We start from the raw sequence: 15567 nt of genomic DNA, 5'->3' as shown, positions 1-15567 counted from the left end.
CCAAGTTGTATATGAAAGCCAGTAAAACTAATATGTATACCATTTATCAATATTTCCAACATCCAGATCTAATGACATAAATCTTACTAACTTAAAAAATATGATGGATTGAACTACAAGAGTCAAATGTTGATAATCACTCAAAATATTCTTACATAAGTAACCTGACAAAATAGAATATATTAAATATAACAAGTTAGAAGACCATAACAAAATACGTATGAACTATAAGTCTTTATGGTACAGAATATAATCATTTTCTTCCGAGTTGCTCATTTACTTTTGTTACTTTGTATATATGATTTTAGTTACTTTATATTCTTTGTTGTGTATGTCTGTTTTCCATGTCTGGTCTTTGTCCCTGGATTACGTTCTTTTGATTACCGCTATAACCTTGGTTCCCTTGATTACTCTTTATAAGTTAAGTTGTATAACTTAAAGAGTAAAAAAAAATACAAGTTACAAGCAAGTTAGAGCAATAAAGGATTCTTCAATAATATTTGTTTTTATTAATATACGGTGTATAAAAATCAATTGCACTTGGAGATAAGTACCTACATTGAATCATAATACTAAGAAAACAATATAATAAATTATGAATTAACACATCATATGACATGACATAGCATTATAAAGATGTTCACTGCTCATGTCCAGTCATTTTTATGTCAGATTGTTGTACTCCTCTACCCATTTCATTGCATTGATATTTTTTACTTAGTGATCCCCACTTCTATTTTCATAATTTGATTAAACACATCTTAACATAATATTTCGACATTTTTTTTATGAAATTCTTGTTATTTCTTCTGCGTATAAAGCCTTTTAAGACAAAACCTATGGAAAATCATGTGACATTTTCCAAGGCTTATGTTTCAAAAAGAAGCACACTGACCCATCATTTGTTTTCTACATTCTAGCATAAAAAGATCTTAACAGATTTTACAACCCTCTAAAATCCTTATAATCTTTAAACACAGCAGTGAATATCCTTAAGGAAAACAAAACAAATAGATTTTTTTTCTCAGATTAGCTCTAATGTTCTATGTAAGCTGTAGGTTCATGACCTTGTAAAAGGGATTACTGATAGTAATTTCTTATTAACGCATTAGGTTAACCATATGGCAATATTCCAAGTATTAAACAGGGTCCAGCTTTTCAGAAGTACAAATACTCTTTCTGCAATTTAATTGTTGTAGACAAGCGATAAACTTATATTTTAAAAGTTTTCAAATTATCAAGTAAATGGAGCATTTTGGCACTTTTCAAGCTTTAAGACAAAGGAGGCACAACAGGAGAAGTTTTGTGCAGATGGGCTTCATTTAAACAGCCAGCTGTTATTACTCAGTACTGTTTCGATTTGTTACCTTGGTAAACTATGCAAGACATATTAATAGTTTATTATAGCAAGACTTATTTGCCTAGCCAATTTCAATTTTAAGTGCAATCACTTTACTTTTGTTTTTATAACAAGTTTAAAATTAAAAGTCTTTTTGTTTTTTTTTAAGTAAAAGTATATGATACTCCAATTATTAGTTAAGTAGGACAAATTGGTATAATGTAAAACAGATTTCTACCAAGAGAGCTCTATAAATCACTCACTAAGCTGGCTAGATTTGTGTTGAAATTGGAACTGGTCTATTAAGAATCAGTTACAGATTACACAGCCAACCTAAGATTTTTATTTCCATTTTGAGATAAGGTACATGAAGAGTTATCGTTCTGTATTTGCTTTGATAAAGTTGATGTTAGTTTGAGATTAATGTATTAAAAACACAGATTGCAAACTTTGCAATAAAATAAAACAAAATACTCCTACCCGTCTCTTTGAAATATATTTGTAGTTATTGATATATTAACTCAATCTAAAAAAGAGCCATTAAGCAAACAAAGACCATCCAGCTCTTGAATGGTATAAACTTGTCATTTACACCATTTACAATCTTCCCATTCCCAATTGTCCTTAAACCCACCCCGCCCCCATAGAAACCCCCCGCCCCCATAGAAACCCCCCACCCTCATGAAATCCCAATTGCATATTTCTTATCAGTTATTTTATTTTTCAACATTTAAATTATCATTTGTAATTTCATATTAATGAATACTTTCCCGTTCAATTTCTCTTCCTTTCCATTCAAATTCTCCACCCCCCCCCCCTATATAAATACCCATCCCCAATCCGCATTCTCCATTCATCCATATGCCATTAAATGGGAAATTTTCTGTATTTTTTCAATATTTGAAATCACAAATCGATAGATTTCCAATGTACGCATACAATTACTGAAATTCTGTACACTTTGTACATTTACAAAATGGCTGACGGTAAGCTACATACCTATTGTGAAATCCTGTAGCTCGATTATTATTATTTTAAAAAAAAATGTTCTAATTATAATAGCTTCTATCAAATTTGTCAATATAAAACGCTGGTATTCTACATTCTTTATACTTTTTTTCGCTAAATCTACATAGCCATTTATAATTAAGGTATACATTTTTTTTAAGTATTCCTTCTTTTCCATTCAATATGCACAATATCCACTCCCCATCCATATTCTCCATTCATTCATATACAATAAAATGGGAAGAATTTTCTGTACTCTATCAACATTTGAAATAACAAATCGATGTGGCTGAATGTACAATTAAGACAAAAAAAAATAGATTTTATGATACCACAACGAGGTTGAATTACATAAATGCATCTCGCAGCTATGACGATGATTTTGGACATATTAATGTCTATAATATGCTTCTACCGAATTATTTCTCTTCCCAGCTTTCTATGTAGGAGATAACTTATAAAATTACAATATGTCCAAAATGTTCAATAAGTTCGATTAAACATTAAATGTAAGATTCCAGAATTTTTAATTATTGAAAAAATTGATAAAAGCTATCATAAATGGAAAACGCTTATATTCGGACTGCAAGATTTCAGAACTGGTATGTAGCTTACTCTCAGCCATTTTGTACATGTACAAGGTGTACAGGATTTCGGCATCAACGAATATATTGATTTTGGACTAGAGAATACAGCACTTCATCAATGGAGTAAAACACCTCTCTGAAGACAGTTAAATTGAATTATCATCCACCTGCAAGATATTTGAAGAATTGTGGTCCAAATCTAAGTTTATTAAAATGCTGTTTCGACGGGAGGAAAATACTGTATATGCCAATAATTTGAGCCTTCCTTCATTCCAATATATGTTCGATTGTATTAAGAATAATGTGTGTCGCAAATTAGACGATTTTTTTGCTATAGTAGGCATTTCATGCTATTTCATGTCGGAAGAGTCAGTGCTTGACTATATTTTAGCTATGATTCCACCGTCAGAAAAGAAGTTATACTTAAAACCAATGCATACCTTAATTAAAAAATGGCTATGTAGGTTTAGTGAAAAAAGGTATACACTTTAACCTTTGTTCAATAAACAAACTAACCCTTATTATTTAAAGCAAACTTCAATATCATTGAACAGTAATGTCTCTAATAAAACAATATGAAGTAAGTTAACAAACAAAGCCTTCTTGATGACTTATAAAAAAACTATTTTGAACCCACAATTAGGTATTAATTAATAAATGCATCCCGCTATTAAGATTAGGATGTTGAACATTTCAATGTCAATATTATAATCATATCGAAGCATTTCCCTTCCCAGCTATCTAGGTAAGAGGTAACTTACATTATGTTCAAAATGTTCAATGATTTCTTTACAACATTATGAAAAAAAATCTTTTTACTTTGTTGATTAGAAAAAAATGTCTTCTGAATACTTTAATCTGCAGAGTTCATTATTGTTTTTTTCCAAAACTGAAGTATTCTTTGTGATCAGAATTAAATTGGTAACAAACAAAACCAAATGTATATCTCAAATAACCAATATGATCATTGAACAGAAAACTTTCGTTTATACCTAGGCAAAATCCGTGTGTTGTTCACAACTGGTGCAATGTGTGCCATCTTTCTGCTGTCTTGTGGAATAATGTAAATGGAGAATTTCTATCATTATCTGTCTATACGATACAACTATCTTTGTCGTTTAATCCATTATATTAAAGATCGGGAAGGACATTTTCCAGTCATTGAGAGGACGGCACACAAACAAATCCTATGATCATCGTGCATCCTAACATAAAATAAAATATGAAACAAACAGTGTCACACTTATTCACAATTGATCTTTGACGATATACACATATATATATATGAAATCCATATCTCTCAAACCTGTGCATTGGGGACAAAATCAGAATATTTAAAATTGCGTGTATGTATTTTAATGGTTTTAAATTGTACCAGAAAAAAAATGGATTGATATTCATTTTGACGAATCTGAGTTTTGTGAATACATAATTGTCAGGACATGTAATTTAGAATGTGTCGTGAAAAAGATATCACGCTTCGTAGAGACATTTATAATATCCCTGTTTACATTAACTGACATTTGTATGTAATGTGAAATTCGAATTATGATCTGACGATGCTAAAGTACATTATTGATTGTTTGATAAGAAGAAATGCTATATAGAAAAAAGCAGCCCTATTAGGGTATACAAGAACTTATGTTTTAGTGAATATTAGAAAGCAACGCCATTATGCAAATATTCTCTAGATTTCGCTCAGGACTTTAGGGAAACCTTTCCTAGAAATGTGCTAGAAACATAATTTTACAGTATATTTTAAATCAGGCCTTTATATAAAACAATAAGTATTCTTCTTTTTTTTAGGATATAAATATAAGTTTCTATTAGCCATTTGTCCTATCTATTCAACATTGTACTTCAATTTACCTGTTTTTTTAGCATAAAATGAAGTAGATAGCTATCCCAGTTGCTTCAGTTTCTTCATTTTCAATTCTTTTTTTTTCAACAAATGTTCCAAATAGACAGTGTCATTTTCCTCGACTCTGCAAACAAAAAGAATTCTGTTTATGGAAGACAAATATATAATATAAATTTCATAATTTGTATTCAACAACACAAGACAGGGATTTTTGTTGAAAACATTTATATTTTTCAAAATCAAATTCTAACCTAAAATGGGTCATTTAGGCATCGGCCCCCAAGATGAACTTTTTGAAAATTTTGATCTGATTTCGTTTTCCTAAATTCTCTTTCAAAAATTTACTTATATGAAATTTGATTTAAAAAAAAAAACAGACAGTGATTTTCGTGCTGAGTAAGTGTTTCTATTTACAAATGATTTTCAAAATAAGACCAAAATATAAATTTAGGCTGAATAAAGCACCTCAGTGACCGTTTCGAAAAATGATAACATTCAATAGTGATTTAATTGATTAATTAATTCAGCAACGATGTTAGAATTGTAATACACAGATAGTGCTTTAATTGTACAAGTAATCAATCATTTTTTTTTGTGAGATGTACATTGTTAAAAGGTCTTTATGTTTGGTTCAATGTACAGGAGATTTTTTTTTACTTATACTTGGCATTCATGACGTTAAATTTAAATTGTAATTCGATTAATTACAATTGCAAAATATATGTAATTCATTTAATTAAATGTCCGAACTCATGTAATGGCAATAATAATTTGACTGAAATATTATTCATATATTAAGTTTTAATCAATTATTATCAACCCTTATTGACAGTTTTTTTTTTTTTTTCGATCGAAAATAAGGTGATTTGTAACTCATACATCCTTCGATTTTACATACTCGTACGAAACAATTTATTCTTTCTATTGTGAATCTATTTTTGACGACCATACAGTTATGACATATTTCAGTCTGAAATGCGTAAATGTTCATCTTAAAAAGTCACTTTGAAATATGACATTTTTCGCTAGATATAGATGGCATTTTATCGATATAACTAATGTAGTAAGACAGCAAAAACAAATTTTATCTCATTGGATTTGCGATGCAATTAATGACAAGACGACGTCATTCAATAATTGTGAACAAACATTTGTTTAAAAACATTTCACCTCTATTCACAAGGCGTGATATAATGCAGACCGCAATCTTTCATGTCTATGAGATTTTATCCATGTGGTGACATGTCACTTCATTATAGAATTAAATAGTTACGCCTACAACTCTGAAATAGTTTTGTTCTTCATAGTCGTAGTATGGCATATTTATTTACATGGGTCAGATAGATAAAAGGCGCTTAACAATCTAAACCCCGTCTTGTTTGTACGCTTGTTAAAAAAGATCTAAGGATATTTTACAAAATATGAACCACATCCTTGTGTATTCTATCCATGAATAGATTTGTTTTTATCAATTAACGTGGATATTCGAGTCACACGATTGAAAGCAAATATTTAGAATTATGTATTTTCTACTTTATGTATCAAGTATTTGAAAACCCAAACTTCGACTAACTCAATTATATAGGAGATTTTGTTTTAACTGACGCACATTATTTTCATTCAAGTTTGTATCATCAATTAAATGGTTAAATTGAGATACACTAAATATTTCAAATGTCTTCTTTTCTGTACATTAATTATATATTAATGACGCCTCTTCTTTTATTGAAATGCCTAATACCTACAATTACTCCTCAACTTGTTAGGAGGGAGACATGCATTTTGGAGAAAAAAAATACAAACTAAATATTTTTACCGGTCATTATTTTTGCCATACAATCAACCATGTAAACGCGATATTGGCAACGTCTAAGGACCGGATGTGCAGATTTTTTTCTCCTAAACGAAGGTTTTAGAGAATTAATGTGATAAACTCAAGTTTTGGGATATTCCGACGAATAGGAGACATGGGAGCATGGACCAGGTGCACCGATAGGGTAAGCGGCCCCTGCTTTTCTAGAAACACCCACCGAGTTGCTCATAAAAAGTCAAGTCCGGGGTAGACAAACGAGGAAAGGCAAACCATGACCCGTTGAATAAATCAGTTTTCATGGTGCTGATGGATACATCATAACAATCCACGAGTTCATGATGACGACCATAAAACTTCTGTAGTGATGACTTCAATCTTGTAGCAATATAGCCCTGTTCCAGAAGCCTATTTGTCAGACTTTTAGCGCGATACAAAAAGTCTGCGTAGTTTCGGCAAGCTCTGGCATAGCGTATGAGTTGTGATATGAACACTCCATACGCAGGAGCCGAAGGGATGTTGCCACAGATGAAAGGAAAGTTGACAATTCTGAATGAAAAGTAATCACATTTGTGGTAAAGTTTGGTCAATAATTTTCCTTTACCATCGATTTCGAAGTGTAGCTCAGGAAATTAGAGCTTTTCATAGAATTTTGATGGCAAGTCGAATGTTATTCTTGTAAATTAATTGATAATATACGTTTAATTTGCTCCTGGCATAATTACAAGCAATCACCATCTATACTCCCTACGTCACGTAAAGTCTACAACAATTCGTCAACGGAATAGAATTTTTTCTTAAGCCCATTAATTGCTTCTGCAACACTTGCTGCGGCTATCACTGATGGTTTGTGCATAATAAATCCCATTTCAGTAAATTGCATACGTAAATGAATTTTTGAGCATGTCTTGTCTCGCAAATTAACTGCAATTGTCATTAAATTCAAAAAATGATCAGAAAATCAGTAGGTGTAACGGAAAACAATCCCCAGTTCAGTGTTCTCAAAACTGATGATTCCATTGCATACATGTCTTTCAGGGTGAAATAATTTCCTGCACATGAAATAAGTTTTTGTGGCTTTATTGGATCTGTTTTCCCTAGTTTTGATGCAACAAGTAATCCAACAGCCCCCAAAAGTTGCAGTTGTGTCCGATCAATATCTATCAATGACATGTACCTATCAATATAATTCACTGCTAGAAGTGCTACATTATCCGTTGATTCTTCTTCTTCACATAATTCAATCATCCATTCGATTGTCAATTACGTACGTACGGTTTAATGTCTGTTTGAATAATTTGAAAATAGTTTTCTTTTGGACGATACCTCCCCTCTGTGGCAAACAAAGTTGTCAACACTTTTCTTCCGACATATGCGATATTTCGTTGACATTGTACTGAACCGTTTGAAATTCAAAGGATTTAAAGTTGGTGCATACAGGGTTATCTAATTCAGATTCATAACATTCTAAATCCATTTTCTACATTATAGTTTATAAAAATAACATCAATAAAGTCTCGTCAGCTCACGAGGTGTGCCAGTTGCAAAACCAAAATAATCCAGCCCATATTTATAGTCTATTTCCAACATTTAGAATTATTATTGTGAACAATCAACAAATCAAGAGTGCATAAATGCACTCGTAAATATCGGATATTTCCTTGCTTTTATTATGATTATATCAAAACTTTCCTATCATTCTAGGTAAAGGTGAATCAAAATTAATTGTCCATCATAAGGTACTGTATAAAATGATTTAACAAATAAAATTTAATTGGTCAAAAAGCCACTTAAAAGCGCTTTAACAGAAATCGTTCGACGTTCTCAAGGCAGCTAGCAATATAATCAGGACGCTCTTAATTTTGCAAATATGATTAGCCTTACAGCTATTATCATTAAAGTAAATCATAATGTGATCTTAAAGTCAATAAGAAGCAACACTGTTGGTCCATTTTTATCTTTTTGGTAACATATGGATGTTTATATCAAATCTCTTTTTATAAGTTTAAAACAAAGTGAGATGAGTATCAATTAATGTTTGAATTGATAGATTGAAAGGCCACAATTTTATCCATTTAAGATCTCTTGCAAAGTTCTATACCTCAACATTTTTATTACACATCACACCATTCCCTATCCCAGTTTTCTACATTGAAAAAGATTAAGTACATAAGCATAATGTACATTTCAAATTAATACAATAACACAATATTTGAGTAGTCAACACACCTCAGAGAGAGCAAAACGCCCTAGAGAAAAAAAAAGAATTAAATATTGTTCACTGTAAAATATTATGTCATGAATACTATCTATGGATGTACCAGTATACAAAATGTCCCCTCCCCAGCTAGGTAAAGGAAACTGTACACATTAGATGTGAAGTTTTCGGTGGGAAAGTGCTATTTCACATAGTATGACAATGTTATCAATAGTGTTCGAAATAGATGTGATGAGCATGTATGATTTAGGTACAAATGTATCAAATATAATGGGCATATATATTTATGTTGGAAAGTGCTGTTTGAAGAAGTTTGGCCATATATAATAGGAGTGCTGCTGGCGTCTTTTGTGATGGGCATGTACAATTTTGTGATGAAAAGGCTGTTTCAAGTAGTATCGCTATGTTCAGAGTACAGTCTATTTCAGATGTGAAGAGGGTATATGTTTGATTTGGAAAGTGATACTGCAAATAGTACGGCCATATGAAGAGTACAATTCACATCAGATGGTTTCTTTTCAGAAGAAATTACTAGTCTCAGTAGTAAGCCAAATTATGCCAACATTCCGTATTATATGTGATGACTTCGTACTTGCCATTTCAAGTAGTATGGTCATGTTAAGTGTACAGTACAATCAGATGTAATGGGCATGTTTGATTTTGGTAGGAAAGTGCTTTTTCAAGTGGTATGGCTATATTAATAGTAGGGTTTGAATAACATATGATGGATATGTATGATTTTGGTTAGGAATTGCACTTTGAAGTAGTATGGCAATAGTTATAGTACAGTCCGCGTCAAATAAGATGAACATGTATATTTTAAGTAGGAAAATGCTATGATAGGTATTATGGCTATGCTAAAAATACGGTACAAATTTGATGTGGTGAGTGTAAATGTTTTGGGTAGGAAAGCGCTAGTTCAAATAGTACCGATATATTTTGAGCACATACGAAAAAGATGGAATCAACAAGTACACTTTTTGTATGAAAACCCGTTCTTACGTTGCCACTCAAGGTTTAGAGTACATAAGGTATGGTTCGCTATATCAAGAGGACGATACAAATCAGATATAAGAACATGTATAAACATGTATGAATTTAGTAGGAAAGTACTATTTTAGCTACCTGCCCATGTCAGCAGTAGAAGTCAGAGAAAATGTAATGACTATGAATATTTTGGGGTAGGAAAGGGCTATTTCAAGTTCTTTGGCTATATTGAGAGAGAAGTCGGCAACTGATGCGAGAATCACATATGTGTTTGGTAGTTAAGTGCTATCTCAAGTGATTTGGCCATATGATGTGTACTGTCCACATCAGATGTGATTTTTTCGGTGGGAAAGTGCTATTTCACATAGTATGACAATGTTATCAATAGGGTTCGAAATAGATATGATGAGCATGTATGATTTAGGTACAAATGTATCAAATATAATGAGCATATATATTTATGTTGGAAAGTGCTGTTTGAAGAAGTTTGGCTATATATATTAGGAGTGCTGCTGGCGTCTTTTGTGATGGGCATGTACAATTTTGTGATGAAAATGCTGTTTCAAGTAGTATGGCTATGTTCAGAGTACAGTCTATTTCAGATGTGAAGAGGGTATATGTTTGATTTGGAAAGTGATACTGCAAGTAGTATGTCCATATGAAGAGTTCAATTCACATCAGATTGTTTCTTTTTAGTAGAAACTACTAGTCTCAATAGTAAGCCAATTTATGCCATCACTCCGTATTATATGTGATGACTTCGTACTTGCCATTTCAAGTAGTATGGTCATGTTAAGTGTACAGTACAATCAGATGTAATGGGCATGTTTGATTTTGGTAGGAAAGTGCTTTTTCAAGTGGTATGGCTATATTAATAGTAGGGTTTGAATAACATATGATGGATATGTATGATTTTGGTTAGGAATTGCACTTTGAAGTAGTATGGCAATAGTTATAGTATAGTCCGCGTCAAATAAGATGAACATGTATATTTTGAGTAGGAAAATGCTATGATAGGTATTATGGCTATGCTAAAAATACGGTACAAATTTGATGTGGTGGGTGTACATGTTTTGGGTAGGAAAGCGCTAGTTCAAATAAAACCGATATATTTTGAGCACATACGAAAAAGATGGAATCAACAAGTACATTTTTTGTATGAAAACCCGTTCTTACGTTGCCACTCAAGGTTTAGAGTACATAAGGTATGGTTCGCTATATCAAGAGGACGATACAAATCAGATATAAGAACATGTATGAATATGTATGAATTTAGTAGGAAAGTACTATTTTTAGCTACATGTCCATGTCAGCAGTAGGAGTCGGAGAAAATGTAATGACTATGAATATTTTGGGGTAGGAAAGTGCTATTCCTAGTTCGTTGGCTATATTGAGAGAGAAGTCGGCAACTGATGCGAGAATCACATATGTGTTTGGTAGTTAAGTGCTATCTCAAGTGATTTGGCCATATGATGTGTACTGTCCACATCAGATGTGATGTTTTCGGTGGGAAAGTGCTATTTCACATAGTATGACAATGTTATCAATAGGGTTCGAAATAGATATGATGAGCATGTATGATTTAGGTACAAATGTATCAAATATAATGAACATATATATTTATGTTGGAAAGTGCTGTTTGAAGAAGTTTGGCTCTATGTATCAGGAGTGCTGCTGGCGTCTTTTGTGATGGGCATGTACAATTTTGTGATGAAAATGCTGTTTCAAGTAGTATGGCTATGTTCAGAGTACAGTCTATTTCAGATGTGAAGAGGGTATATGTTTGATTTGGAAAGTGATACTGCAAGTAGTATGTCCATATGAAGAGTTCAATTCACATCAGATAGTTTCTTTTTAGTAGAAATTACTAGTCTCAGTAGTAAGCCAATTTATGCCATCACTCCGTATTATATGTGATGACTTCGTACGTGCCATTTCAAGTAGTATGGTCATGTTAAGTGTACAGTACAATCAGATGTAATGGGCATGTTTGATTTTGGTAGGAAAGTGCTTTTACAAGTGGTATGGCTACATTAATAGTAGGGTTTGAATAACATATGATGGATATGTATGATGTTGGTTAGGAATTGCACTTTGCAGTAGTATGGCAATAGTTATAGTACAGTCCGCGTCAAATAAGATGAACATGTATATTTTGAGTAGGAAAATGCTATGATAGGTATTATGGCTATGCTAAAAATACGGTACAAATTTGATGTGGTGAGTGTAAATGTTTTGGGTAGGAAAGCGCTAGTTCAAATAGTACCGATATATGTTGAGCACATACGAAAAAGATGGAATCAACAAGTACACTTTTTGTATGAAAACCCGTTCTTACGTTGCCACTCAAGGTTTAGAGTACATTAGGTATGGTTCGCTATATCAAGAGGACGATACAAATCAGATATAAGAACATGTATGAATATGTATGAATTTAGTAGGAAAGTACTATTTTTAGCTACATGTCCATGTCAGCAGTAGAAGTCGGAGAAAATGTAATGACTATGAATATTTTGGGGTAGGAAAGTGCCATTCCTAGTTCTTTGGCTATATTGAGAGAGAAGTCGGCAACTGATGCGAGAATCACATATGTGTTTGGTAGTTAAGTGCTATCTCAAGTGATTTGGCCATATGGTGTGTACTGTCCACATCAGATGTGATGTTTTCGGTGGGAAAGTGCTATTTCACATAGTATGACAATGTTATCAATAAGAGTTTATTTCAAGTGATATGGTCATGTTGAATCAGATCGGATCGAATAAACAGCTTTAAACAGGGTTATAACTTTCTTTTTTGAATTGTTAGGTCGTGTTAAGTGGATGTTCGAATTAGATTTTACGAGCATGAATAATTTGGGTAGGGAAGTACTACTACAAGTAGTATAGCTATGTATAGAGTATATAATAAACATGTTGAATTGGATTAAATTAATATTTGAAGGAGAATGACTATGCTAAGAATGCGATTAGAATATGATGTGATGATATGGAAAGAAATGAGTTTTCAGTAGTATGGATGTGTTGAGCGATCGGTCATCATCAGATGTGATGTGATATTATGATTTTGGTAAGAAAGAGCTCTGTCAAGTAGTATGGCCATATTTAAAGTACAGCCCACATAAGATGAAATCAGGATGGATGTTTGAGTAGGAACGTGCTATTGTTATGTTAATAATACGGTATGAGCCTTATGTTTTGGGTTGAAAAGTGCTAGTTTACGGTAAAGCTATGATAAGAGAAGAGTTCAAATCAGTTTGATAAACATGAATGATTCTGAGTTAGAAAGCGCTGTTTCAAAGAGTGTTATCATGTCAGGAATATAGTTCACTTTACGTCAGATTTAATAATTATGCATGTTTTGAGTTTAAAAGTGCTATTGAAATATTTAGATTAAAGTTTTAATCTGATGCAATTATCATGTGTACAAAAACTTTATCTCACCAAGGAACGTGCTATTTAAAGTTGTTTGGCCATGTTAAGAGTAGGTTTTGAATCAGATGTAATAAGCAAGGATGCTTTGTGTAGGAAAGTGCTGCTTCAAGTAGTATGATCATGCTAAAAGTACGGTTAGAATCAGGTGATTGTTTGTGTAAACATGCTATATAATAAGGACGTGTAAAGAGTACAATACGCGACAAATGTGATAAGCATGTACATTAGGGGGTAGAAAGTTGCTTTGTCAATTAGTGTCGCTACATCAAGAGTATAGTCTGCATCAAACTTGATGAGCATATATGTTTTGGGTCGGATAGTTTTTGTTTAAGTGAAATTAACATGTTTAAAGTAATATTCGAATAAAATTTCATGAGCAGGAATAATTATGCGTATGAAACTGTTATTTTAAACGTAAGGCCATGTTAACAGTACCATATGCAATAATCATGCACATTAAGGGTATGGCATTGCTTTCCAAATAGAGTGACCATTTTAAGAGTAGCGTTTGAATCGGATCTGATGTAGGAAGGTCATATTTAAAGTATCAAATATGGTGAGCATGTATAATTTAGGTAGAAAAGCGACGTTCGTAAGTAGATTGGCCAAATTCAGAGTACATTCAATCAGATGTGATGAGCATTCATTTATTTGGTAGGAAAACGTATTTGCACATAATGTTGCCATATACCGTCATTATCAATTACCATTTATAATTTTGGGTAGGAAATGCTATTTCACGTGAAATGGCCATGTTTATAGTAGGTTTCCAATAAGATGCGATGAACGAATATTACTTGGGCAGGAAAGTACTATGAACATTTCAGAAGTACTATCTGTAGCAGTTATGATGAAAATGTATGTTTTGGATAGGCAATTTTTTTTCAAGTAGCATTGAATGTTGCGGATACAAACCGCCTCTGATCAAAAAAGCATGTTTGTTTTCAGTGGTATTATGTTGTTTTTTTTTTCATGTGGTATATTTATTTCATTGTAAAGAAAAAGGTTTTCAACATATGTCATAAGAATGCACGTTATTATGGTCATGTTAATTGTACGGTTTACAACAGCTGTGATGTTTTGGGTAAAAAGCGCACTTTCATGGTAAGAGCACGGTACAAATCGAGTGTGAAGAGCATGTATGATAGGTAAACGGTACTTCATGAAGTATAGCTATCTTAAGATTGATTGATTGATTGATAGATTTAATGTTGGAGTCTAACTACTGAGCAGCGACATTTTAGGTATATCCAGGCGATGAACATGAAATGAAGAATGGGACGGGACACAAGGATGATAGAGTCGGCAAAGTTTGATAGCCTCTGGAAATAGGGAGAGGAGGGTAGGGTTGGGCAATTCATCCTCCTGTGGCGGAGCGCAATAGTTCCTACTCCGATAGAATACCATAGAAGGGTTCTTTAACATGCGAGGAACAAGGCATTTTTTCAAACACGTTGCACCACTATGGTTTGTGGCCAGGTTTTCCGTATTATTGCCTGACGACTCCAGCATGTGGCATGCCTAGGGTACACCATTCCATCATTCGGGCACCACTTTAGACTTCATACAATTATGCCTCTTGAACAAAGGTATGTTGCTAACAAAATACTCCAATGTCAGATTATTTAAAAGTAAACATTTAATAGTATAAAGATGCTAACAATGTTCCGCGTTAGTGATCATAACTTGGAACTGGAACATGGTAGATATAAAAATATACACCGTTAAAAGAGAAGTTGACAAATATGCAAAGTTTTAAATGAGTTTTCAATTGCAAAATAAATGAGGGGTTAAGGGCAAATTAAAAAAAAAGTTTCGTCAGATAAATTCCCAGATTTTCGCCAACTTGACTCTTTTGATAAACCTATTCTTATTCTAAATTAAGATATGGGTGAATTACCCATTGTTGTAGATTTAATGAAGCAGTCTTTAGAAGTGTGAAAATGAGGTCCACATTGGTTAAGTGCATACGTATTTAATCATTTTTTTATTTCATTTCTATGTTTCAATAGCTTAATATGATATAGTGTTTCTTTTTATATTGTATTTGTTTCTTTACTTATCCCATAAGGGGTCAATGAAAATATTATAAATATTAACTAAATCAATAAAATGATGACTATAACATACATTTTATTCAGTTATATGAAACGCTCTTTTGTAGAAATTCTTTTGAATTCTGAACAAGTTTAATCTAATATTGGTCTGAATTGAAACTTGTAACATTAATATCACAGTGCAAGGCAAAATAAACTTCACTCCCCATAGTGCTTATTACCAGATACCCTCTTTTGTAACGTACTAGGTGTTTTACTAGTTTACAATT

General features: G+C 32.5%; 1 long non-coding RNA gene across 22 annotated transcripts in view; it reads right to left on the bottom strand.

Moving 5' to 3' along the window:
• Positions 1-486: 486 nt before the first annotated feature.
• Positions 487-15567, bottom strand: part of LOC148620877 (uncharacterized) — a 32634-nt gene continuing 17553 nt past the window's right edge. For 21 of the 22 annotated variants that reach the window (XR_015920997.1, XR_015920988.1, XR_015920990.1 and 18 more), the window contains 3 exons: positions 4804-4919; positions 3927-4139; positions 487-3101 (listed from right to left, as the gene is read on the bottom strand). This is a non-coding gene — a long non-coding RNA (uncharacterized LOC148620877). Of the gene's footprint in view, positions 3102-3926; positions 4140-4803; positions 4920-5965; positions 6079-15567 lie in introns of all 22 variants that reach the window. The other variant, XR_015920981.1, reaches the window with a different exon arrangement.

This window comes from Perna viridis, chromosome 3, assembly GCF_037379345.1.
Source record: "Perna viridis isolate PV_CMFRI_1.1 ecotype Kerala chromosome 3, ASM3737934v1, whole genome shotgun sequence".
Lineage (NCBI taxonomy): Eukaryota > Metazoa > Mollusca > Bivalvia > Mytilida > Mytilidae > Perna > Perna viridis.
This window is presented reverse-complemented; position numbering and strand designations above follow the sequence as displayed.